At 50.2% G+C, this 27,726-nt stretch overlaps 1 long non-coding RNA gene across 1 annotated transcript in view; it reads right to left on the bottom strand.

Moving 5' to 3' along the window:
• Positions 1–3,696: 3,696 nt before the first annotated feature.
• Positions 3,697–27,726, bottom strand: part of LOC140215222 (uncharacterized) — a 53,240-nt gene continuing 29,210 nt past the window's right edge. Inside the window, exon 2 of the long non-coding RNA XR_011892161.1 lies at positions 3,697–3,989. This is a non-coding gene — a long non-coding RNA (uncharacterized lncRNA). The remainder of the gene's footprint in view (positions 3,990–27,726) is intronic.

The raw sequence follows: 27,726 nt of genomic DNA, 5'->3' as shown, positions 1-27,726 counted from the left end.
GGCAGCGTCTGTTTGGAACTGAGGTTGAACAGCACGAAAAGACAAGGGCACAAGAAAACAAATACCGCAGACAAGCACTGTTTGGGTCTCGTTAATGGTTTATCGATAAAAGAGGAGAATTAGATTGCGTTCTAAAGGAGCTCAAGACTCAACCTAGAGAGCCGTGAGGAGTTTCACAGCACAAAAACCACGCAAACGCGCCAAGATTCCGCAGTCCGTGCTGTCAGAATGACGTACCCGCACCGCGGTTTGGCAAAAGGAAAAAAAAAAAAAGAGCACGAGCTTGCGTTTTCATAAATAGGGATAAACTATATATACTTTCGTGGTAGCGCATGCGTCAGATCGGATAAAGAAATCGCCAAGCAAACAATTAAACGCATTATGGAGAAAGTCGGAATGTTATAGCTTGCGATGACAAAGTGTAGGCCCCTTTCTGCACGAGTTCAAGGCGCCGATTGGCTGGTAACATGAGTACTGGGTATATCGTTCTCAGAATAAATTATGTGCGTATATGCTCATCTCGAAAAAAAAATGCAAACAAGTGTCGAAAGTAAAGGCCACTGCTTCCATACTTACATGAGGGGGGCCTGCACACTATCATTTAGACACCGACGTATGGTGCAGGGCAAGCAGTTGCACTTAAAAATAATAATGAAGACAGAAAAAAGAAAATGATAACAATGTCGAACGTAACCTGCTTAAGTAGCCTAACATACTATTTGTCTTTCTTTTTTTTTTTTGTCTACTTGATGCATTCTAGGGTGTGTTCCAATTCTGGCCAGCATCGGAGATAGTCTACGTAGACAACTAAGGAGACAGCCGAGAAAGCTTCGAGGCCATCTAATGGAACGCGTTTCTAGCATTAGTTGCATAGTGTTTTCCCAATATATTTTGAGTGAAAAAAAAAAAAGCTTTTTGGTCACGTGAGGGCGATTTCAATTTCACGAAACAGTGGAAAACCAGGTGCGAAACAAAATATGTCAAAAATCGACCGTCTCGCGTATTCTTTCAGTTTCCATTTTTGCGTTGTCTGATAATTTGTTTTCATGAGAAAACAGTTTCACAAATTACTTTTATGTTTTTTAACCCTTAACGCCGAAGTAAAAATGCGTAAGTTAAAGCGTTCTTGGGAAATTTTTTCACATAAAATGTCCACGAAAGAAAACCTGGAATTATTTTCATAGCACTGTCCCTGAAACGTACTATCCTATAAAATTTTATTTTGGCCTCTGTGATGCGCCCAGGCTCAAAAATAAAAGCCTGAATTCGGCACAAATACTATTTCGGTCTGTGTTCACACATCAGTGCCACACTAAGGTGGTACGTGAAAAAATACGCAGAAAAGCGGATATAGTTGAGAAGCATAACTGCTTTCGCCACGGAAATTTTAATCGAAGTAATTTGCGTTATCACCTGAAAGAACTGTTTGAATTTGAGTCCCATCATTGCAAAATTTTGGTTCGCGCTTCGACTTCACCTCATAGCAAATTGGCGGGAAATACAAACCAGGATGGTGCACGTAGTGGCGTGTGCGGAGAGGAATGATCACCAGAAGTTCGTATGAATATAAATCCTAAAGGTATGCCTACTTTAAGTAGATCGACATGGCGAACTTTTCCGTGCTACTGGTAGTATTGCATATGCAGCCGCCTACGCGTGAAGTGGTAGAGCGGGCCACAAATCGCTTTTATAAGCGCGAATTGGGAGCACAATTTCACGACACACGTTCAGTCACCGTGAAATCAGCAAAAAAAAAAAAAAAAAAGATGAACACATACGGTGAATAATATTGATTGGCGGCTTTAGTGAGCATATTTCGCAAATTACGTTATATACATATATTTAATGTATACATATACTTCCAGCTAATTGGGGCCAGATAGACAGTAGTCAATAAAGTTTTTGTTGGGATGCGCAGCACAAGGCCAATACAGCTCCTTTTTATTAGGTGCATTGTGGTACTTAATATTGTTATACTTTAACTGTGTTTGTGATCGCGCTTATATGCTGTATAATATGCAAAGAAAACTGTACGAAAATAAGGACCGAAAAACGTATGCTAAAGATACACCACCTTTTTTTTTTTTTTTTTTCGTACGCAGAAAGTTCATTTGGTTTGTGTTTCCAACCAACATGCTATGAGGTGAAGTCGAAGCGCGAACAAAATATTTCAATCGTGGGACTGAAATTCAAAACTGTTTTTCTCGGTGCAAGCGTAAACTGCTTCGAATAACATTCCCGCGGCGAAAGTTATGCTTCTCAGTAATATCCATTTTTCTGCGTATTTTCGCATGGACCATCTTAGTGTGTTACCAACGTCTAAGCATAAGCCGAAATAGCGCTTTTGCCAAAGTAAGGCTTTTCCTTTTTATCTTAGAGCCTGTGTGCAGCACATTGGCGAAAATAAGATTTTAGAAGAAAGTACATTTTAGGGACAGTTCTACATAAATAATTTCTGGTTTCCACCCGCAACGGTTCTTTGTTTAAAATTTCCCCCAAATCACCATAATTTGCGCATTTTTACCTCAGCGCTAAGGATTGAAAAACATCTTTTTGTAATACTGTTTTATAATAAAAGCACAATGTTCATTCAGGCAACGCAAGAATTCAAAGTTTGAAAGAATGCGCGATACTGTATATTTTTGGAAAGAAAAGAAATGGTAGGTGACCCGAATCTTCGACTTAGGTGTCTCTTAGTGGCACTCGGACCTCGGCGTTGGTGTTCTTCAGGTTACCTTTAGGCGAACGCAACGCATGAGCCGAACTCGGAGGCGAATGTTTTCCATTAATTAGCCGGTGATTTCTACGATTCTGTGCTTTGGTGCGCGGTAATCAGTGATTTCTAATTAATTCTAATTACTCTAGACACTTCCAAAATATGCCACCTTCTTGTGTGTGACGTCATTTGTGACGTCATGACTTCCGCTTTCTACTTTCGGGTTTCCAGGAATTTCGTCAAAGTCGTGCTCACGTGGCGGGTCTCTAAAGTCTACGCTTCCGTGCTTTGGTGTGCGGTAATCAGTGATTTCTAATTAATTGTAATTATTCGAGACACTTCAGTGACTCACCTTGTAACTAAACTTATGCTCTGATATCATATATGTAATGAAACTAATGAATTCTGTACTGTACAATTTTTTATAATTTTTTAATGATTTATTTTGAATTTCGTCCCTGGTCGTCTCAGGGATTTCTAATTAATTATAATTATTTCAAATAATTCAGTAACTCAACTTGTAATTTTATGCTGTGATATCATATCTATAATCGAACCCATGAATTTTGTACTGTACTATATTTTTTCTATTTTTCTGATCTATTTTGAATTTGTTCCACGCTTGTCTCGGGAGACGAACCGGAAGTGCTGCGTAAGTAACAAGAGTGTCGCTCGATGCTCGTGCAACTAAAAAATTTTTTTTTTTTTTGCACCGGGTTTTCCACCGTTTCAGGAAATTCAAATGGCCCTCACGGGCACTACATTTTCTTTATGCTCAAAATATTTTGTGAAAATATTGCGCAAGTAACGCTTACAAACGTGTATTTTTTTTTTTGTAAACTTTTGAGAGATTTTATTTTTCGGAAGTCATTCTTGATAGACGTGGTCAAGTTTTCGATAGTTGGTTTGTAATGATTCTTATTCAAGGCGGTGAACGAAGAAAAAGGGAAAAACGTCAACGTATACAGTGTTCCAGCCGCTCCCTCTGTATGAACTATTCCCGTTTGTTTACAAACATGCAGCCTGTCTACGTGTAGGGCGAGTACGAGAAGTATGGACGAGAGAATCGCCAGATTTCAGTGGTTCCTCCGGCCCTGAAGCCATTTCCTGCTACCGCAGCATCCATGTTCTTGCAGCGACACCGCCGACTTGTCAAGAACGACTTCAACTTCTTTGCGATGAGGGCGCAACGTCGTCTTCGATCCTCCACTACAGTGTTGCCTGCTGTGGAATTCCGCGATAATGCGTGGAGAGTCGCCACCGCTCTCAGCATCTGCGTAGCACACAAAACCCAGCACAGATTGTGGGCGTCTCACACGTGCCGTTGGGACAAAGGAACGACAGCACAGTAGTGCAGACAATCACAAGGGCGTTATACACCAATCTATAGCTAGCCGAATTATTACCGATAGAACATGCCGATGGGCGCGCGACAAATCGAAGAAGTCCGACTCACCACGACCGGATAGCGAGCGAATATGTTCGTCCGCATGCTAGACACCAACGCCTAATCGTTCGCATGTACGGTCACGCGAACGGTGGTGCGTTCGAACGATCGTGTTTGTGCGTTCCGGCGTCGTGCTCTAGTCTTTCCCAGGACGGTCCCGCGAAGCATGGATCGGCGCAAGCGCGGAACGCCCCCGCCGCTTGCCGACCCCCAAGAGGAAGGGTCGACTCCCTGTATGTCCCTGTCGTGCCCGGGTAGCCCCGCCGTTAGGTGGCGTTAGCGGCGCAACACTCGTGACATCTCTCGTAATATGCCGCAACCACACCGACCGCCGCCGCCGCTTGATACGGGGAGAAGTCGGAGTTCAGGAGACGCGAGAGCCATGCGGAGAAAACAACATCAGGGGACGCGTGAGGGTCGAGCGTCCCCACAGGTTTACCAGACACTTCTGTTGCGCCTTATAGCTACGTGAACCCGCCGTGGTTGCTCAGTGGCTATGGTGTTAGGCTGCTGAGCACATGGTCGCGGGATGGAATCCCGGCCATGGCGGCCGCATTTCGATGGGGGCGAAATGCGAAAACACCCGTGTACTTAGATATAGGTGCACGTTAAAGAACCCCAGGTGGTCGAAATTTCCGGAGCCCTTCACTACGACGTGCCTCATAATCAGAAAGTGGTTTTGGCACGTAAAACCCCATAATTTAATTTCTATAGCTACGTGGGTCCGAATCGCAACTGCGCAATGCCGCAGGGACGCGATGCACTTCGATCTCCATTGGCGTTGGCCGGTGAGGCTTTATTTTTCTTTGCCGTGTGATGACGGTAAGCTGAGCATGAGGAAACGGCCTGACGACAATGACACGCTAACAATGAGTATACGACGAAAATGTAAGGAAGGACAAAACAAACCCAGTTTCGAGCGCTTAACTGTTGTCACACGCAAAACGCAGTGCAGTCGAATTCTGGTTTTATTAACTCTGCGGCCGCTAGCTATACTACAGGCGACTGAGATGGAAGACGGAAGCAACGTAAAATCTCCGCGTCAAAATCACGTCGATGTTATAAGGTGGGACGGCCTCAATGAGTGGGCAGCTTACGAAAAATCCTGGTTCTGCGTACTGTTTGCCATGGTGAAAGAACCAAGCAGACGGAGTGCCCCCGAAACAAGGACCGGGCATTACTGTGCACACATCAGTGACCTTCCAGGAACAAAGGATAGCTTCAGAATTTCGCCGAGGCAGTTTACCGATTGTCAGCCGCGAACAGAAGCAAACAGTTGCGGCTCCACCGTTCATCCGTTTCCCGTGTTGCTCTTTACGGATACTGCATAGTGCGTATACTTGTTTTGCGCAACAAATGCTGATAGAGATCTTCCTCAGGTTGTTTTCCTATCTGTAGTGAAAGAAAGACACAAGAGGGAGGGGGTAGTAGGGGGCAAGGCAGGAACAGGAAGGATGAAAAACGGTGTTGTTATGCTTTGCTAAACACGTGCGACAAAGGACGCCTGGGAACGCCGCCAAGGCGTGCGCTCATCCCCGGGGTGTCCTCGCGGCTGCCGTGCAGAGGAAGGGGAAAAAAAGACAAGAAATGTGGCGCTGGCCGCTCAGTTTTATCGAAGTGCACCACTGATGCAAGACGCTCTTGTGCAACCATTTCCGTGCGGCGCTCGTGCCAGCAGCGCGGAAGGAGAGGGTCGAGCACCCGAGGAGGGCATCCGCGTCCTCTTCTCGGATTTGGCTATTTACGGCACCCGCGGAAAAGGAGAGATGAAGAGACGGAAAATGATCGGCCGGCGTTCCCAGGATTGGCCCGTCTTGCGCCGCCGAGAAGAGCACGCAGACAAAGAGCCACGAATCACAAAGGCCGCCGTACTAGGGCACGCATGACGGAGCGATGAATCGGTAATGGCCGCGGAACGCCCGGTCGTCTTAATTAACCGCGCGGTCGTGCAACCGGAAATAGAGTCGTGCTTTTGTCTCGGCTATCGAGCGATTTCTTCGCGCGAGTCCTTCGCACGCGCGTCCTCGGGCCCCCATTCGATTCGGGTGTTCAGCCTTGGCTCCGCGCAGAGGAGAGAGCCACGCGAAAAAGACCGCGTCGATTTCAATACCAAAGTGGGAGCTCGCTCGTCCGACGCCGCGCTGGCTGCCGCTGCTGGCAGCGGGCACGCACGCGCGCCTCCCCCCCCCCCCCCCCCCCCCTCGACGTCACTGGCGCGCAGTCCGCATCATTGGGCGCCCGCACCAAGGCCCGCTTATAGAAGCCGCGTTTTAGTGTCAGCCGCTCGCGGATCGCCGACAGATCTGTTTAAGATTCGGTCCAGAAGAACGCAGGCGTAAATCGCGTTAATCGCTTCATCCGGCGGGGCAGCCTTGTAATTGCGCCGCAAATCGGCGCGCAATTGCCACGTTTGGCTCGGACGCCGCTTGGCGCCGCTTTCCTCCGTGGCAGCCCGGGCACTTTCATCACCGCCGTAAGCATTTTATATTCAAGGTCTCGCCATCTTTTTTGGTCCGGAATTATCCTCAGACTCTTGCGGTTTAACAAGGCCCCGTAATGGTGAGCATTATTCTTAGCCGCGAGAGGCGAAACACGAGACGGGGTCCGCACGGTCAATTACTCGCGAACAACGGACACCCCGAACGGTTCCATGTGAGAACATGGGCCGGCCAACCTTTGTTTGCAACACTTCACGGGCGCGGACATCCCGCCGTTTCCCATGGCGAGGTTGTGTCCCCTGTGCTCGCCTCCGGGGCAGAGATGCTAACGAACTTGCCCGATCTGCGCACTTGTCACAGGTCCTCTCGCGGCTGCTCGCATTGAGCCGTTCCCTTCCTGCTCCATCGCCGCACTGCCCTGGCAAGACTTTTCTCCGAGCCACGGTCACGTGGCTCACGAGCTCGTCCACCGCTCTGTCTCGGTCACCGCAGGCCCACGCTGTTTTGGCCTTTCGAAATCCCGGTCTCACACAAATGCAACCTGGCAATGACTCCGGCATCTATAGTTCCGCGAGCATGAAGGTCGTCCGCCGACCAATCTTCTCAGTGAGGAATCAGAGGCCTAATAATAGAATAATGGCTGCAAGATGACTGAAAGACGCCAAGGTATACGTGGGTGTAATTTCAGCTCAAGTTGGCACGTGCGTGTTGAGCAACGAACCATGGAAACGGGGTTTATCGCCACGATGTGTTCCTGAGCTGCCCCGACAGATGTGCAGTGGTGCCGAAAACTCGGTTCCGTTTGTGTGTTTCTCATCTACGATAGAGACCGTGAGTGGGGGTGAGCAGCTCTCTTCTTCCTCGTGAATTCGTTAACGGTTCAGTTCAAGTTCATGCCACACACAAAGCGTCCTAACACACACACACACACACACACACACACACACACACACACACACACACACACACACACACACACACACACGCACACGCACACGCACACGCACACGCACACGCACACACACGCACACGCACGCGCGCGCGCACGCACACGCACACACACACACACACACACACGCGCGCGCGCACGCACACGCACACACACACACACACACACACACACACACACGCGCGCGCGCGCAGAGGTAGCCAGAGATACGGCCGCGTTGTCTTTCTGGAGCAAAACACTACTTTGAGAGGCAAACAGACACATAAACCAGATAGCTTTGAAGATTTCAATGTATGTTGATTGGGTTTCAAAAACGGTAATGTTTCCCAAAGTCCTAGGACAACTATACGTGACAGCGAGTTCACATTCCGTGCCTTTCGGTGTTACTGAGTGTTTGAATTGTCTTTAAGAATAGTGTAGTATGGTTCATATAGAAGACATGTTTCCGGCGACAAATTATTCGTGTCGATGGACATCAGGAATTGTGCGATATTTACTTAGAAATTTATAAGTTCAACTAATTAAATAGTTATAAGTTATTTACCTTATGACATGTGTTGCAATATCGATATTCAGACCGGTCAGGTCTCATATGACCTGTTAATTTAGTATGAAAGTGGTGGTGCTGGTGTTACAGGCGGTTTTAGCCTGGGAGACGAGGCTGGCAATTGCATGCGCCAGGTGTAGCGCCTATTTCTGGATATACAGTTTGTCACCACATGTCCGCCCCTAAGAAACGCAAGAAGGCGTAGTACCTTTTCTTATAGGATGATCTGGTGACTTTCTGGAAACACCAGACGTACGTTGTGCGCAATCGTATCAGAGAAACTTCTTCCTCCCGTGGCCCCAAAAATGTAATGTTTCCTTCCACAGTGCAACGCTGGCAAGACCACTTGAAGGGCTTCGCGTCACCCATCTCTCCACAGTTTCCACAGAGAGGGGAAGACGTGCTCCCAGTCTTAAATGCCGAAGCTGCCGTGTACACGCCCAACCCGTTGTGACGCAAAAGAAAGTAGTGTGGCCTCCGAGCGCGTTAGTCTCGACCACGCAGGGCTCATGCGGCGGCATCCAAAGTTTTGGAAGATAACGGCGAGTGGCATTCTTTGTTAGTTGGAAAGTTTTAAGTGGTTTCTCTTTTGAGGAGTTTGGTAACGCTACACGTGCGGTAGAGTCAACATTTTTCACTTACGGAAAGGCCAACATGGGAAGGTATCCATTGAAATTTGACTGTAAATTCCCCCTTTATTTTTTTGAGTTCTCTTAAAAGGTTTAGAGATTGTCGACTGAACTTGTTTGATGGCAAACCGCGCGACAACTGAAGAAGAGCGCATTTTGAGTCGACAAGAATGACCATGTTCTGGGCAGTGCATCTCTTCTGTTTCCTCAGTGCAGCATTTATAGCGGCTGCCTTTGTGGCCTTCGCTGGAAGCAGGTTGTCGTCATACAGCCCAGCTGAAGCCGACGGTCGAAATCCAAAATGCAGCAGCACAACTATCTATATGCCGACGGGCCATCTGTGTAAGCTTGCAGGTGATTCTTGTATGTTAGTTCCAAACGTTCCCGCACCAGTGACCGACATATAGTAGGAGTCCTTTAGACTACCATGCACAAGTTTCGAGATATTTGTTTCTAAAATTTGCTGCAGCGGAATACATTCGCGTTCTATGTAGTTTTATGCCGCAGTGCATAAAGGAGGCCTTTCGGATAATCTTAAGTGGAACGCCAGTGAATTCACCGGAAGTTTAGAAATGACTTACTTCACATCTTCACTTGAGCACCAGCGATGCACTGAAGCGTTCTGGGCCCCTGATTCCAACACCGAAAGACTTCGTGAATTCTCAGCGGTGTGTTTGCATTTACAAAAGAGAATAGTTTTGAAACAGAGCTAGTTGGTGCGAAGTCGTGTCTTGAAAGCTGCACAAAAAAAGTCCTCACATACCGTCTCTTTGCTGCTTTCAATACACGATTTGAAACGAGGTGTTTTATTTATCTGTGTTTTCCGGCTACCAATCTTATCTGACGATGGATGCGCTCTCCGAACGCATCCATCGCCAGGTTTAGTATGTACGCAAAAAAAGCGTCTGTAGCAGGCGCACCACACGACGTTCAGTCAATGAAATGATGCGATGCCAGATACGAGGAAGTCGTTTCCCGACGACTGGGCCTGCCGCAGCAGTACATGCGCGAGCAAAGAGCAAGAGCGCGCGTCGCGTCAAAGGGCAGCCGCTCGAGCGCCGGCGATTTCAGCGAGCTCCGGCAACGCGTCAAGCTACGGCGGCGTCGCCGGCGCACGCGACGAGGGGAGTTTATTCGGGAAGCGCGCGCACGGGTCGAGTCACGTTTCGCGTATGCAGGCGCGTCCATTCGCGCACGGCTCGGGACCCCGGAGGCCGCCACACCGGCGCGATGTGCGCGCTCACGTCTTAAGTAGCCTTCGTCAAATTCCGAACGTTTCCAGGCTGGAAGCCTTGAGGGGCGCGCTTTTTCGGCGGCTGACACGCTTCGCGGCCCAGTATATGCGCCAGCGAGTGAACCGCCGAGCGAAAGCCTCGGGGCACCCGAGCGTCGTGAGCGTAATACTATTATGTGCTCTCTCGCCGGCCCGCTCGATATACCTGTAATGCACGTCAGCTGTTGGCAACCAGCGTGAAGAGCCCTATTCGGCGGACGGCCTGACGCGGCACGTTTCGCGGTCTCGCGTCGTGCCCCCTGTCAGCTGATGCGCTCTCGCCGGCACGCCCTCCCGTATACGCAGCATCCCGAGCAGGAGGAGAGGGACGCGCTGTGCGGAAGTTTGCTCGGTTCATCTCACGGCGGCCACGTCCGTCGTGCGAGAGAGTGCACCGTTACCAAACAAGCCTATTGTCTGTTTTTCTGAATGAGACCGGGGGCTTAAAAAACGAGAAGCAGGCAGTTGAGCCAGGAGTGGGGGGCTCAATGTAATGATTCGATAAAGATAGCAACCGTTCTGATTCGACTTTCCCTCCGGGTTACGAGAAGTTGGAAAAAGGGAACGCCATATAATGATTACAGACCATTTCACGGAGGTGGAATGAAGGGGATCACACGGCATAGGAAGCATTCGTATGCGTCAATCAAACGAAAGGCGCCCACAATGGGGGGAGGTTTGATGTCCGGTCGCCGGAAAAGCGGTGCATGAGCCGGCACGCGCCTGATTTTATAGGCGTGTTCGAGACCCAAAAGTTTGGTTGGTTGGTTTTATTATTCAAAAACAAGGATGCGAAGAGGATAGGCTGCGGAAGTCGTAACTCTATCATCTGTCGGTGGAAAACAAAACAAACATAAATGAACAAAACAGACTCAAAATTTGCAAAAAGAAAATAATAATAAACAAACGTCTAAGCAGATGAACAACATATAGTATTCAAATACGCAAAATGGACGCCGACACATACTGCGCAGTCGTCTGCCTAGCGTTAATTGTGATGCGCGCCTACAGGCCACTCTCCTCCAAGAAAGACGCGAGGGAAGCGTGCGTGCTTCCCCGAGCAGCCGCGCCACGAACACAGGGAAAAGCAACGCGTTCCCGCAGTCGGCCAGCGAGGCCCAAGCTTCTGAAGGCACAGCTGGCGGTGCGCAGTGGCGTGCACTGCCGAAGAAGCAGGCGCACCGTGCGCGGCACAGGTGCGGGGCAGACACCGGATGTCGCGAGAGGATGTGTAGAAAGACATGGAGGTTAACCAGAGGTAGTTCCTGTTGACTACCCTGCATGCGGGAAGAGTAAGCAACAAGGGGGAGAAAAGGGCGGCCTGCTACGCGGAACTTTACGAGAGCAGGACGCGAATCAGTGATGGGTGCGGCACTTAACGGGCGTCAACCGAAGCTCCAGTGGGCAGGTCTGGGCCCACCTTTTAGCGCCAAGAGCTCGGCTGTCGTCGATGAAGCCTGCGGGTCGACGAGGCGGTTCTTGCTGGCGTGTAGCGGGGCTAGCCGCGGCGCTGTAGCCTTGATATTGTGTCGTTGCGTTTGGCCTCTGAACGAATTATTCATGGATGCAAGGATGCACGGTACGAAATTATTGGCTTCCGGGGCGTACCCAAATGTACTGTGAACGAAAAGTCCCTACATTGGGTAGGGTTTCGGGGTCCTGTGAAAATTGTGGATGGTGTCGCGTTATAGAGAATCCTGTTCCGCGGTATTTCGTCACCAACCGCGAACATGTGAGCTTCCACTGGGGGGAATTTCCCAACCCGGAATAGCGAAAGGACAGCCACCACTGCCGTAGCTCAATTAGTAGAACATCACATGCGCAATGCGGAGGTTTTAGGTTCGGCTCCCACCGGCGGCAAGTATTATGGCGATAGCAATTATATGGACACTCCAGGTGCATTTCTGCCGTCGGCGTCGCTGTGAGGTTCCGTATAAAGTCCACGAGCGATAAAATCCTCGCCGCCCGCCGTATGCTGTATGTGCGAGTGAAAGTGTGCGAGGGCGAGCCGGCGGTCGCGGCTCAGTCTCGCGCACGCAAGGGAGGAAAATGGGGAGGAAGCGCGCAGCCTTCTATCACGCGCAAGGCTTCAGGAGGAGGATAGGGAGGACGGAGGAGGGAGGGATGGAGGGTTCTTCCCTGGAAGACCCGGGCGGCCGTGGGCGCCCGGCCGGGCCGCTGGAAAGCCATAAGCAAAGCCATATGAGGGCACAGAGTCCGCGCTGCCCCGAGTTTTCCAGGTGTAGTTCGCGTTCAGGCGAGCGGCTGCACGAAGGTCAATTCGCTCACTGCTGCTGCCGCGTTTCCTCACTGCAGCGTTTTGACAGCAAATTTTCACGGTCATTTAGTGAGATGTGTTCATGTAGGCTTGTGCGCGCGTGACACCATGCTTTTTCAGTTATACTCACAGACAACTTTCTGTGGCTATGAACGCAAAGCTACGGAGGCAAAGCGTGCGCAAGTGAGAGCACTTGTGAAAAGAGTCTCGCATTTTAATCCACATTACTTTAGTCTGGGGAAGAGGAAACATAAACACCTTATTAGCAATAGTTAAATAAGATAGAACGCACCACTGAGCGTTAAGGTTTATTTATTTTGACTTTTTCTTTCCGCGTCTGGGCAGACGCGAAACCGTCGCACGTGGAAGATGCGTCGATTCAGCATCTGTTCCGAGCAACCAAAAGCACTTTCAAACGTTGCTGGACTATATACTTGGCGCGGTAAGACATGTGCAGAAGCTCCGCCCCCGTACCTTTCCCTTCATAGCCACAGAAAGTTGTCCGCCAGTATAGTATGCCTATGTTTACAAGTTTGTACTGCCGATAAAAGTACTATCCTTATTTCGTATAGCTGTCTACTAATTTGCTATCGGAACCGATGGTTTGCCTTTCAGCCGAAACTGCAACATTTCTTTCTTTTATTTGACTTTTCCTTTATTAAACATATCAACTTCTTTGATTGTAATGCATATAGATTTCAACTAACGAAAAAAACATTGCATATACACATTGCCCATAAATGCTTTCCTTGGCTTCATAAGGTTCAATCAATCAATTTATTTCACTTTTCTCACAATGAGAAACCGAGGATGGCAACAGACATCCCGTCTCAACGACTGCTTGACGAACCTCGCCGACCCTATAGAACTAGTACTGTCAGCAGCACCTAAGCGATGTGGTACTATGCATACAAAACTACATAACAGTATGCCGGGTAGCTGGCAAATTAGTGATGGTAGTATGAAATAGCTTTCAGAACAGAGGCACACTGAGAATAATGATAAACACAATACACGCCAGATTGCATAACGTTTTAATTGCGACCTCATCTTCCTTCAGGATTATTTAATAGTTTAAAGACTGTAGCGAAACATTCTGTAGCTCCACGCGCTGTACAAGAAGTCAACAAGGGTATTCGTGATACTTTCCAACAGTGCAGCCACTGGAATATCATAGCATCATCGCTTCAATTTCACGCAGCATAATATATGCCAAAAATGAAACTTGGCCTCTACGATGTGTAGATGCCAGGGCGAGGCATATGAAATCATACTGGATTAGCGTCACGCCAATATATATAGCCGAAAAGTGGCAACGATTGCAAGGAGCCTTTATTGCAGGTTTGTTCGTTTATTCTTCAGACAGACTTTGAACATCGTTCTGCCTCGTGACACCGGCGAAGCAAGGTGGCAGTTTTTATGACCCCTCTTGTACAACAATAAAACGCTCATGCGCCGGGAATAGTTGGCCGTATCAAACGCGTTTCTATAAGAAAACCGATCAAGCCAGTACAAGGAGGGAAAGGAAGGGACAATAGAAAGAAGGGAGCCCGCCATGCCCGGTACTCACGGGTGAGCGGGGGCCTGGCGGGCTGAACAGCCAAAGAAGGCAGCAGACTGCTTTCGCGCATCTTGGGGTCTCGGCGGGAGGCAGCGACCGGGGGCAATATATACGACTCTCGGCGCAGAACACGCTCGCTAGAGACAGCTGGGTCCCTCTCCGAGATCCGCATGATTTTGGCAGAAAGATTCCTCTACGTACTTTCATTGTTTTTTTTTCCTTCTTTCGCTCCCGCCGAGCGCGCCGGAGAAAACAAGCCGCGGCCGGGCGAGCGTCTATTTCGCGCGATGACTGTTCCCCCGGTATGAGAGACGAGGGGGGGGCTTCTGGCGATCCGGAGCCTCCGGCCACTGCGATGACTGCATCTATCAAGCTCAAACGATTCTCCATGCAGTTTTTTCCGACGGTGTCTGACAAGCGGCGCCGCTGACCGGACCTCCCGCCATGCCCCGGCGTATCTGCCGCGCCGTCGATGGCCGAGGGACAGCGGCGGGGCCCGATCGCCGCCGATGACACGCACCGCGGCTGACTGACACGCCCGCGTGACCCGACGCCGCGGGGGGAACGGCGCCGAGGCTGGAACAGCGGCCGCTTGCCCGGCGGCGCGCTCCGGCCACTTTTCCCTGGGGCGCTGCCACCCACACTTCGCACCCCCCCCCCCCCCCCCCCCCCCACCTTCTGCGCCGTTCTTCCTCGGGGCTCTCGCCACGGTATAAAGACAACGACAGCGTCTACCCTCGCGGGCGCGCGCATCCGGATTCATTTCGATCACGGCTGAGCGGCGAGCTCCTAACGAAGCCGTGTCCCGCTTCCGCTGCTGCCTCAGCGAGGTTCCACCGCGAGCGAGTGCCACCCTTCCGTGGGCGCTGCTCGCTAGAAGCGCAGGAAAGGGTCATTTTGTTTCCAGCGCGCGCTCGTTGGCTTCCCGAGACCGCTTCCGCGTCAAGTAATAACGATAAAAGAAAACAAAGCAACGGCGCTCGGTGTCGCAAACCGGAGGCTTGCCTATATCGGCACCTTCCGTGTGTGGGCGTGAAAAATGGACTCCCCTCCGCAAAGGCGCGCGAGCGTCATTGAGCGCGTGCACGCGCTCGCGGCCAAGAAATGTGCAGAGCGGGCCGAGCGCGCGCAAATAGCCTTGCGGATACGACGCCGCAGCGGCAGGGCAGTCGTTGCCGCATGCAGCGACGCGGTACCCAGAGCGCGCCGGTGAATAATGGCCCGCGCGAACCGTTTAGTTTTCCGGGGCGAGTTTGTTTACATGGCGGCGGCGCTTTTCGAATTCGATTTGCGCTCCCGGACGGTTCCCGTGAGAGGTTTTCTTTTTACTTAGCGCGAGGCGGCGGCATGCGCTGGGACCTAATTTGACGAGGAGGAAAAAAAAAAAAAAACAGAAGGAAGGGGGGAAAAAAAAGAAAGCACGGTCGCGTTTACTCTTTGTGTTGGTCGCGTGGAAGTCATGCAAAACACGTAATCAGGTGCCGGACGTACCCTGACAAGCTTACTCCAAGGTACGTAGGAATTAAAAAAAAAGAAGAAACCAGGAGCGGAACGTGCATATAGTTCACTTGATAACTGCGAAGGAAATGAATAAAATGACAATTCATTTTGTCTTGCGAAACAAGTAACCGAAAGAAAATCCAGGGGACATATTCACAAAAATTTTTCGTAAGTGCTGCCTGCCATTGGCCGGCCACCTTAGCCCTAATAATATGTCCAGCAGGCCTTGTAGACAGACTTCAAGCGGTGCCGTATTCTCCTTTCCTTTCTACCCTTTCTTTCTTGCCTTCTTTCCTTTTTTTGTAATATCTCTTTTCTATTATTTTTATTCCCCTTACGCCCAAATTTCTCCAGCACAGGGTAGCCAACCGGTCTGAGAACTGGCTAGCTAGGGAGGTTAGCCGTGTATTCCTTCCTTCCTTCCTTCCTTCCTTCCTTCCTTTCTTCCTTCCTTCCTTCCTTCCTTCCTTCCTTCCAGCATCAGGATTGGGTAAAATTTGCTCTTACGTAGGACCAATTCTAGTGTAAGAAAACTTTGTGAATGCAGGCCCAGGTGCATTTCAAACCATGCTTAAGGGCGCGCTTCTTTAAGAAACCATATGGTACGCCACCCAGGTTCTGGCGGAAAGGTGCGCGTGTATTTTCTGATATTTCTGCACTTTCTGTTGCAATTTCAACTTTCGGTTACCTCGGGCTCTCCTTGACGAGACGCATTGTCGTTTTGCGGATCGCCTCGAGAAATATTGAATGGAGGAGAAAAAACAGAGTTGGGAGACTTGACAGCTCGTCATGTTGTGGGCTGCATCTGACGACGTTACCGGATTCGTCAGTCTACTTGTTACCGGGAAGAATAACAAATTTTACAGAGATGGACAAAACAAAAAATACGCGAAGATCCAACGCAATGTTGGAATCTAAATGACTCAAGGCATACATGCTTGAGTTAGCGAGGTATAGCAGCAGTAGCCGATGTCAGGCCTCGATCGTTACCTGCAGCTGCTAACTATCCACGACACGATGGCGAGATCAATGTATGACGCTTGTCCTGGAAATTCTAGAATGCTGGTCGTGTTTCTCTGTGTCCATGCAACTCTCATATGAGAGGTAGGTGTATGGGCACAGAGAAACGCGATTCGTGTATAAAATACATTTGAGGGTTCTGTACTCTTCGTTTGACAGTGTCTCGTTCATTCAGGGGGATTGGCCAAGAAGAGGTCAATCCCCCTGATGGCTTCGTACTCAGTGGCACCCACCTATAGGTGCATGCACATACCCAGTGCCATCCGGGCACACACCTGCTATTGAGTGGCCAAAGTTGTCTATATGAATATATCCGGCGCGGAAATGACGAGGAATGCGAAACCCCGAAGTGAGGCAAAGAGACGGACGGACGGAAAAAGCTTTAATGGGAAAAGGACCTGCGAGGTTGCCAGCCCGGGCTCAGGCCACCCGGGCATTATGTGCGGTGAGGCATAGCCTTTCCACCGCTGGCCGGGCCCGCTAGATAGCCCATAATTGGTCGTCTAGTTCTGAGCTAGTCAGAGCGCTTAGCCATCGCTCCTCGAGAAGGTCCGGTTCTATTTTGTCCTCTACATGTCCTGATCTGATCTGTGTGTACTTCCATAAGATGTGTGCCATGTCTGCGTGTTCGTGTTTGCAGAGCTTGCAGCTCGCGTCTGGATATTGTGTTGAATTTATTCTGTTTAAGTGTACTGGGTTTCGGAACATTCTGGTTTGCAATCTTCAAAGAGAGCTTCGGGCTTTAAGATAAAACTGCACAAAATACGAGATACAGCGGTATCAAAAAAGGAGAAGAGACGCAGTTTCAGTATCGGCAAAGGTGCGCCGAGCACTCTCAACGGTAAAAGAGTGTTCACCCTGTTACAGACGATTGCAGCTTCGAAGACACAATGCGGTCGACGCAGTCAGTCATGTTCCCCGAGCGAATCTTGCGTCAGCGCCTGCAGTAACATGCGTGCCGCTTCGTACCTACGCTTAGACGATAACAAATTGTTCCCGTTTCCCCCGCGGCGGTATCTTGCCACACGCGTTTTCGCGGGCCCGCTATGCGGTGGCGGCGTGACCGTGGCGCTCAGCAGCACGCCGCATCAGCGTCGCTCGGCGAGATTGAAGGCTTTCACTTGGCGCCCGACATCGACGAAAGCGCGCGAGGAGCCGCCAAGACTCGGGCGGCAGCCCACACGGGGTCCCCCGCTTTAGACACGCACTCCTTGCACCGCTTTGTGGGTCAAGGCGCGCAGCAGCCACCGACTCATCAGAGCCGCGCGGCGTGCATTGGCCAACGACGACGCGCACGCGGTTACGGTCTCGTTGCGGGGAGCAGCGGCGGCGCCCGGAGCTTTTTGCGCGGCCACCGGCGGCATCGTGCCCGTCGCGGCAATGGCCAGCCCTCGGAATCGTGCCGCCGACCGCTGTCACAAGGCGCCCCCGCGGTGCCTCGGTGGGCACCATTCTGCGAGCGCGGAGCCTCGCACGGCAACTCGCCGTCTTCTAATTTGCTCGCGCCCGAAAAAGAGAGCGGAACGCTCGCTGACGCCACTCCGCCGGGCACTGTTTGCGGACAGGCCCCGTCATATTGCACGGTACGAAGGCAGCGCGGAAGGAATCGGCATCCGTCATTTGGCGAAATGCGCGGCCTCATGTGCCTGCCTCGATTGAGTTCCGACTTGCGCAGATCTTTGGATATGCGAAAGCGGTGCGCCGGCCTCGGTTCACGCTGTCTTCCTTTTTTCTGTTTTCTGTTCGCTCTGTTTCTCTGTTGCTGCGCGCAGGCCGTGCGCCCCGCGGCGGGACACGCGGGAGACTGCGCTGCCCTTTCGCCCGGCGGATCAGCGCCGAGGATCGCTGCCGCATCCGCCTGGGATGAAATGCGCGTTTAATTGCCGTCCGAAGAGTTGTCATGGCGCGCGCTTCAAGCGGCGCGCCGCGGGGGAAGAGCCATCATCCACGGCGGCCGATCGGACCTGCGACCCCGCAGCGGGCACCCCGCCGGCAACTGCGCGCCGCCGAGATTTCTGGGCCTCGCTTTTAGGGGAGCCTCGCAGCGACGGCCGACAGGCACCTTCGGCGCAATCCGACGTCTCCAGGCTCTTCACTCGGTGGCGCTCTTCTTGGCCACCGGAGCGGCAGCCGTATCTCCGCTTCGGAGAGACAACTCGCGCTAGGCATTGTCCGCCGACTAAGGTTGTCAGATTACATGTGTCGGCGCAGCGTATATACGGGACGGCAAGAGCACGTCGCCCAAAGTCGAGGGAATCATTACGGAACGCTAAAAGTGGTGTAAAGCTCTCCGGAGGAGAGCGAGGTTTTCCTTGAAGCGCGCAAAGCATCTTACGGGAGATCACCGCTGGCACCTCATCGCCGCGAGGTCGCGCCCGTTTTCCGCAAAGGAGGAAAAACAAGGACGCCGGGAGGCGGTCGCTTGGCAGCGGTCCTCCGCGCCATCTTGTGCGTCCGCAAAACGCAGAAAACAAGAAAACGGAAGTGTCCGCGCCGGGGCTCGTGCCGATGAGGCGGCGGCGCGAGCCGCGCCTTGTTGCCGGAAGAGCTCGGAGCCAGGGACGCGTGGGCGGGAGCCCGGGGCAGACAATCGCCGCGAAAGAGAGCCGGATGTGGCCGCCGGGGGAAGCGCAGATATACCTGCCAGCGCTCGTCTGCTCGCTGGCCTTGTCACTGGAAGAAGCGGCGCGAGCAAACTGGCAGGCTTCCATCGCGGCGCGCTCTGTTATTAGCAGCGCGGCGGTGACCTCGATTACGCCGATGGCTCGCGCGCGGTGCCGCCCAGCGCGGGGTCCGCGCGGCTCGGGCGCTCGGGCCATTAGCTCGCCGCGGGCATCCGGGCCCCACGGTCAGGGGCGCGTGCTGCATTCTCGGCGGCAAGCTGGCGCGCTGCCTTGGCGGCGCCCAGCGCTCGCGCAGACAAGGTGCGCACACACACACACCCCTTCGCTTCCACAGCTCTTCTCAGGTGAACTCTGCTGCTGCGCGTACCCGGTGATTAAAGCCGCCGCGACTCCTCCCTCGCTGAGCATCGTACGTGTGTCAGCACCGCGACCGAGCCGGCAAGGTCGTTATTAAGACTCCTCCGCCTTATCCGGAGGAGAAAAAAAAAAAAGTGGCACATATTGCGCACTGAGAAATGACGTCTCTCACAGGCAGAGCAGTCAGAACAATCTGCAGTGGTAAGCGTCAGCGCTTTTCTCGAATCGTGCGCGACTTCCGCTTCCTACAGCAGATCGGCCATCCTCGATTTTGCCTTGTGACGTGCGGAGCGGTTTGAGACCATCCATGTTTGAGACCACACAAGTGTCATGCATCACAACTGTTGCTCAACAGCATGCTATAGAGATCAGCTTTCGCGAACAAGTAAACGTCACGAACGCGTCATAAGTTGGTCGTCGTATGATGGCGGCATCTGGCGGCTGCAAGAATTGATGCCCCGTCGCCGCGGTTGCTATGAGAACAAGCCGCGTCGTAGCAAACTTGGCGTTTTAGGCTATTAGATGAAGTCTATGTGGTGCTCCCCACCAGCACATTTGTACCGTGGTTTCCTTAGGCACGCTATCTGGTAGCTCATTCGAAGTAATGTTAATTGGGAGCTCCTTATTCAGAATCACCCTTGTTCCGCGCCTATGATCTTACTGAAGGTTATCTTAGTGAAAGGTTCTTCCGAGTTCATTTGTTGTGACTCCACCTTCATTGCGGCTCACTTTTCGATACTAAATACTTGCTAAGCCTGTTAAAATCGTTTTTCTTTGTTTTGTTTACAGGAAATATGTTTTAACGGGCATCTAAACAAGGACAGGTCCGCATAAATGTCGCAGAAGTCGCAAGAACTTCTTCGTTTCACTTACCTACAGCATTTTCATACTGCCTCGCAATACCCTTTAGGCAGGTGGCGAAACGTGCAATGAAGGGGAAAATATTGACCGTTTGAATCTGTACAGATTCAAGGGTTGCATATTAACGTGCCAGAGTTATCTAGCGAACTGGTACGGCACATCATATTGTCTTGTTGTAGTAATAAGAAAAGCAACTCCACACGCGAGTTCTCTTCCGTAAAAAATAATGTTTTCGCAGACACCTCAGGGAAGAGCAATACTTAGCCATCGGCGAGGGCATTTTCAGGTTCAGGTTAGTTGGAATGAGTTGCTGGAGACGCGTAACCGAGATTATGAAGGCAAAGTGTTTCTTTTTTTTCTTATCGATAATAAACTGCCACAAATAGTGGTGAAAACATCAAAGCACATAACCACTTTTTTTATTGTTATCTCAAGTATATTATCTTGTGTCTGGATTGTAAAGGGAAGGTCTTTCAACTGTGCCAACCATTGAAAAGTTGAGAATTAATTTTATATATTATATAGCTAACACATAGCTCAGATATACCAATTATGTTATTACAAGTAGCAATACGAGTGCAAGACTGCGAAATGGTTTGGCACTGATGTAGTAAAATAAGCGAGCTATGCACTTAACGAGGCTGATTAATGCGATGTGCCGTTCTTGTCCAAAAATAAAACAAAAGTAATCGAACAAAGAAAGAAAGAAAAAAAAAACAAAGAAAAACAAATGAGCTGTAGTGTTTACGGCAACGTTTCAAATAATGCATCCGTAACATTAAAAGTTACTGTTTTCATTATGTAGTCCATTGCAAAGCCAATTGTGTTAGTAAGGAGCACATATAGAAAGTACCACTGAAAAACTTGTTTATTTGTAAGTCATCATTGTTCGTGTGACATTACGAACATTACATTACATTACAGATACTACGAAAATGATTAAGTTTTCAGAAAAATAGTACGTTCTTGAGTCGCTACATAAAGCAACGTTCGTCGGCAGTTTGGAAATCGCGTAATACTTTCGAATGAAACGAAATAGATACGCAAGTGATTGTGCAATATTACATATTATAGGAACTCCGGCATTGTAGCGAGCAGGTGGAGTACAACGTGACTCGTGAGCGCGAGCGGTGTGTGGTTCGAGGGTCGGCTGGGCGCTCTTGGGCGCGGCCGGCCAGGACAGGGGACTGCTGGCATGGACTGAGGGACCGCGCCATTCCCACAATATATATATATATATATATATATATATATATATATATATATATATATATATATATATATACCGCGTTCCCAAAGTTTGTGCCATTGTTCATAGCACACAAAGCCACCTTCTCAACGGCACGTCTCAGAAATGACGTATACCGAGGATTTCGGCACATATGTGACTCAGTTGTTTTATCCCTAAGTTCGTTTATTTTGCCATCGTGTGACGCACCCTCAACATACTAAGTTCTTGCAATGATGCGAACCGTGATGCTTCCGTGGGCCCTGCAGACGCGTTGCGGTTGGAGCTGCAAGCCAGCTCCGTAAACTTTACGCAGCCATCGAAAAATACTATTTTATGCAATAGCTTTCTTCTCTCTCTCTCTCTCTCTCTCTCTCTCTCTCTGAGGATGGTGTTTTTCTCCGCAACTGTAAAAATTCTGCGGGTTCCATTTGCTCCAACAGTTCGAGGTTGCAATAGGCATTGAGCCGCCTTCATACGTGATGCCATGCATAGCGTGGACAGCCGCCTTCTGGAATATTTCGGAGTACGAAAAATGAGAATAGGTTACATTTTCACGCGACTTCAGCATAGAGTGTGATAATGCATGTCAGGAATGGGATGATTGTATGGAGAAGTGCCAACTGTACCTTTCGCTTGAAGGACCTGTGCCCAGGGTGCGAAGAAATTTAGATTTCACTCGGACCCCGTGTTCTGAAAACTTATGTGGGAGGGGGCACTTAGTTCCTTTGGCAAATCTGGGCTCGTTTTCTGTGCGATCAGTTGGGCGTCAACAAAGAAAAAAAAAAGAAAAAGAAAAATGATGTTTTCTCATAGCAACTGCGCTGATTGTTGATCTCTATACTTTATGGGCTTGGTCTGTACTCGTCATTTCGGACACACTCTCAATTCTACCTTCCACAAGTCTGTAACTTAATCCTTATCCCTCTGCACGAGAAAGCTCCTGGTTAGGCCTTCGCATATATGGAGTGCCTCTTCGCAACACTTTCCGATTTTTCTCTTTAAAGTAATTTCTTTACCAGTATAAAAGTTGCTACTTCCGCTCTTGATAAACATATTTCACTCCCCGACTTCTGACATCCCTTTTTGCAACGGGTCAGCCTTCAAATTTGTCTGTAGGCTGTAAGATAGGTCACGAAGAGCCAGAGCTTGAACTATCCTATAATTACCCTTGCGGTAGTGGTGGTTGGCTGGTGGGCTCCCTTCATTTCCTCTTTCGCTCGCTTTGAGGCTCCTGGCTGCTGTCTTGCACGATGAGCCAGTACCGGATATAGTTGAAACCGAGGCATAGAGCCCAGATCAACCGGGGGAGTTACGCAGCGAGCGCAGACGCGAGCTCTAACACAAACAGGATGGGGCCGAAGCGTATAACTGAGTGCGGACGCGTCAGAGGCTCGGAAGAAGCGCCAAACGCAGCAGGAGTGCCTGACCCGCAGCGAAGCGTGGTTCTGAACGCGAGCGCAAACTGGCCAGTAAGCGCGAAGTCAAGCATGCAGCGTCGAGTGTCGGGCGGCGATGAGGCGCAGAAGGAGTGCGGTGACCATTTCGGCCTGAAACGCGAAGTTGAGCAGCGTCGGTGCTCAGCGAAACGCGTCTGTCCACTTGCTCGAAAACGCGAAGCCGGGCGACGTCGATGCGCGCAGTGATGAGGCATCAGCGCAACGGCACCGTATCGGTTTAAGAACGCAAAAAAGTATACGCTGAGAAACACTGCGCAGGGCGAGTTCGGTCCGGTGTGCGATGGACTCATCAGTTTCTCTCCTACGTGTCTGCGGTGTGTTGGAGTGCCGCAAGTTTACGTTGAATGAGGCGCTTCTCGGCGAAAACGTGTCAAACTTCGCGCTGTGGTCTATAGTATACTTGCCAATGGTCCCTAAAAGGAACAACATGTTACCCGAAAACATCAAATAATGCTTCACTTTAACAAATTTCCCACAGCGCATCCAATCCGCACTAAAAAAAAAAAAATTCTGTGAGAGACATAGCGAATAACATTTGTTCTATCTATACGACTTTTTGCTGACGACTGCGTGATATGCAGGCAGATAGTTAATGCTAATGACATAACGATTTTGCAGGCTGTCTTACTGCCATTGCATGTGAAGCCAACAGATAAGGGAGACATGGAGAGAGAGAAAACAAAGAGGAAAAGCAGGGAAGTCAACCAGACAAGCGTTCAGTTTGCTATCCTGCACTGGTGGCAAGGGAAAGCGGAATAGAAAGAGAGAAAGAGGGCGAGAAAGAGAGAGTGTGACCAGGCTCCAATAATTTTTGTTTCAGAAGATTTTGTGCTGGAGCTTAGTCAGCTTAGTGTGGTCTATAAAGATTTGCGCTTGATTTCTTATTTAGGCCAAGCGCACAACAGGTGTTCACTGGTTTCTACAGAGCCAAAAGCATCGCACATTGGTGTATCATAAATTCCAAAACGGAAAGAATACGCGTTAGTAAATTCCACTCCAAGCCTTAGGCGGCAGAGTAGTGTTTCATCCCGACGGGAAAGGCTAGTTGGCACGTCACTCCGTAACAAAGGGTCCAGGGTACGTAGGCGCCAATTAGATACGCTCGGAGAGCCCCAGAAAGCTTGTGTCGTTGTGCGAGCAAGCAAGCAAAGTTCTCTAGCGGCGTCAGTCCTTGCTAGTGGAATTCAAATAGTATGAGTGCCTCCGTGGGCAGACCGGGCAGCCTTGTCAGCGAGGCCGTTACCTACAATGCCACAACGACCCGGAAGCCACTGAAAGATGACGTTGTCCCCTTTTTCCTAAGAGTGATGGTTACTCCCTGTTACTTCATGATATCATCTGAGTGAGTTGAGTTGAGTTGTTGTAGGCTACTGGTGGGATTAGCCTTGCAGTTGCTGCCGGCAATTGCTCCACCGTAGCGACACTTAAAATAAGTAAATCACATAATCAGACACAGTCCTCACAAAATACAAATGGTCACTCCTCAGTTCACCATGTGGAGGCCAAATCTGTGTCCTGTAGGTAATTTAAAAAAAGGCGAGAGACCTCCTTCCTACACAACCGGTTCCCGCGCGGGAAAACAATGTCTTGGAAAAGAGCTGTGAGGAACTCCTGTCTTCTTGAGGGACCCGAATAACACCTTCCTTTCCGCGTTATACACAGTACAGCACATTAGGTAATGTTCTATGTCACCGCACACACCACACGTTGAACATAATGGTGATAACGCCAGGCCAGTCTTATACATCCACGCAGGGGTTCGAGCATAGCCCGTGCGAATGCGGAGCAGTAAGGTGGCTTGGTTTCTTTTGAGGCCCTTGATCACACATGGCTTGTGAGGTGAGCTCCACAAAGAACTGAGGTGGCACAACACTGCTTCTCTGAAGAGTCTGTTGTCGTCTTGAGGCACTCTTCTCAATGGATTCCCAGACAGCGCTCTATGGGCGAGGCTGTCCGCCATCTCGTTGCCTATGATACCTGTGTGCGAGGGCACCCATTGGAAACGTATGGAGAAGCCTTTGATATGGAGATTGTGCACCAAGCGTAGGGAGCTAAGACATAAGGCATCAGTAGGGAACCCGTGCTCTAACCTTTGAAGGGCAGATTTTGAATCTGTAAGAATAACAACAGGTTGAGGCGTACAAAACCGTGGTTTCTTTAGAGCTGCCTCAATGGCAACGCTTTCGGCCGTTGTGGAGGACACGACTGCAGTGAAGCGAACAGACCAATCATACTTCAAAGAGGGAATGTGAAAAGCAGCTGCACTAGATCCTTTGACCTTGTCCACAGAGCCATCAGTAAAGATTTGAAGATGACGTGCATATTCAGACTCAAGATGTTCCAGTACCAGCGAACGCGTCGCCGCCAGAGGAGAATTCCGCTTAGCGCGTACGTGAGGAATTGTCAACGAACAATCGAGGCTCGCGAATGACCAAGGTGGTTTCAACCTCTTAGTTCGACCTCTAGTGTCAAGACCCAGGTAACCAAGAGTATTTAGTGCCAAGTACGCTCGGGACTCAGATCTCTTTCGAAGGCGCTGTAGAAGGGCTCGGCCGGCTGCCGTCTGTTTGAGGCGGCCAATTTGCATCAATAATCTTTGTGAAGCGACTAGGCTAAGAGGTCTCGATAGAGATTCACAAAGTACTGCTTTGTTAGGAGCAGTCTGCGGAACGCCAAGAGCCCTTCTCAGGCCCTTTCTGTGCAGAACCTCAAGTCGTTCCAGCTGTGATATCGAGGGGAAAATTAAAGGCAGCTGATACATTATCCGACTCGTCACTAGTGCATCGTGCAACCTGATCATTGAGGAAGGGTGATTTCCCCATTGCTCACTCGCAACTCTACGGATCACATTGAGACGCGAAGATATCGATGTCACAACCGAGTCCACAGCTCGTCGCCACTGTAGACGGTAGTCAATAATGACACCCAAAAAGCGCTTGTGTTTCAATTGTCGAAGGCAAGATTGATCAAGGTCTATCTTCAGCCGCGCATACCTTCTTCCTCTACCTGGAAACATGATGAAGCCAGATTTTTCCACCGAGAGAGTCAACCCAACACCTTGAAGGTAACTTTGAACTAAAAGTAATGCCTGTCGAGCTATCAGAGCTAAACGCTTGTGTTGATATCCGGTTAACCAAAGGCAAATGTCGTCCGCGGATATCATCTGCTCATATGTACCTTGACGTAGAGCAGATTTGACTCTTTGAAGAGCTGCTTTTGAGTCACGAAACACGAATCATTTCTCTTCTTGTTGGTCACTGACATTAATTAAATTAAATTATGGGGTTTTACGCGCCAAAACTACTTTCTGATTATGAGGCACGCCGTAGTGGGGGATTCCGGAAATTTCGACCACCTGGGGTTCTTTATAATCTGCAGCTAAGCCTAAGTACACGGGTGTTTTCGCATTTCTGCCCCCATCGAAATGCGGCCGCCGTGGCCGGGATTCGATACCGCGACCTCGTGCTTAGCAGCCCAACACCATAGCCACTAAGGAACTACGGTGTGTGTGTCAATGACATAGTTTACAGCGGCACGGAGGGCCGCAAGTTTTGCCGCCGTAGATGTCGTTATATGCGACATCCTGGATTTTTTTTTTTTTTTTTTTTTTTGTGTGTGTGTGTGTGTGTATGTGTGTGTGCGGGTATGTGTAGATAAGCATCAGGACGACACGTGCAAATTGTGCCAGGAAGGACGAGCAACACTCAAACACATGCTGTGGGAGTGCAATGTAGTTATAGGAAGGATAGCAGTTGCTCCGGAGACCCTGTCGTCGAGGTGGGTCGCCGCTATGCGCAGCTCAGACCTCGGAATCCAGACGTGGGTAGTCCAGCAAGCCCGTGAGCCGGCGTTGAGGCAGGGCCTTGACGTTCCCCCGTGGGAGACCTGAGCCCGGGTCGCGTTAAATCTTGCCGGACGTACAAGAAAGTTGTATCCATCCATCCATCCATCCATCCATGCATCCATCCATCCATCCATCCATGTCTGTATGTATGTGACCACTTTGTTCAAATGACAACAGCAGCTACTGAGCTGGTAGGCGAGGTTGAACCATCAGTATAAATATGCATGCAGTGTCTGTATGATTCGTGCAATAAGAGCAGTGTCATCTGCTTCAAAGCTATTGACGAACGATTGGCTTTCTTGGTAATTCCTGGAATATGCAGTTGAGGCTGTTGAAGGTACCAAAGGGGACATGAAGGTTTCACCGGTGGTGTGTAAGCCTATGGTGTAAGCCGTGTTGAGCGTTCAGCAGTCGTGAAAACGCAACTCGGGCTCGCCGTGCCGGCAGGGAAGCGAAATGACGGCGAATGTGTGCTTGAAAGATGGCGAATCCTTGAAAGATGGCAAATGTGCGCTCTGAGCGAGTTGACGGCTACGTGAGTTGGAAGCAGATGATCTCTGGTAACGGCGATTGTTGCTGATGTTGAGGTACATTGAGGTAATTAAACCCAGATACGTCCATAAATCTTGACCCTGTGTGCTCTCCAGAGCGCGAATGTTCCTCTTGCATGTGTTTGAGAAGAGTGGCGGACTGTAACGCTGAAGTCCCAGGAACAGCGCTCTGTATAGGTGCAACGTGGAATGTGATGGTACACCCCAAGTTTTCAGACAGAGGAATTTCAACACCTGAGCAATACCATAAAGCTTCTTCTTCAAGTAGACGCAGTGGGGGCTCCACGAGAGGCTGCAGTCAATGACGACGCCAAGGAAGCAGTACGTCTTAACATAAGACACAGTTTGGCCGTTGTTAGAAACCGGATACGAGGATATTGCCTTCCCTGTAAAGGCGATTAATGCGCAGTTTTCAGTCGACACAATCAGGTCTTTTGCTCGAA

This window comes from Dermacentor andersoni, chromosome 1, assembly GCF_023375885.2.
Source record: "Dermacentor andersoni chromosome 1, qqDerAnde1_hic_scaffold, whole genome shotgun sequence".
Lineage (NCBI taxonomy): Eukaryota > Metazoa > Arthropoda > Arachnida > Ixodida > Ixodidae > Dermacentor > Dermacentor andersoni.
The sequence above is the reverse complement of the archived record's forward strand: the minus strand, read 5'-3'. Positions and strand labels throughout refer to the sequence as shown.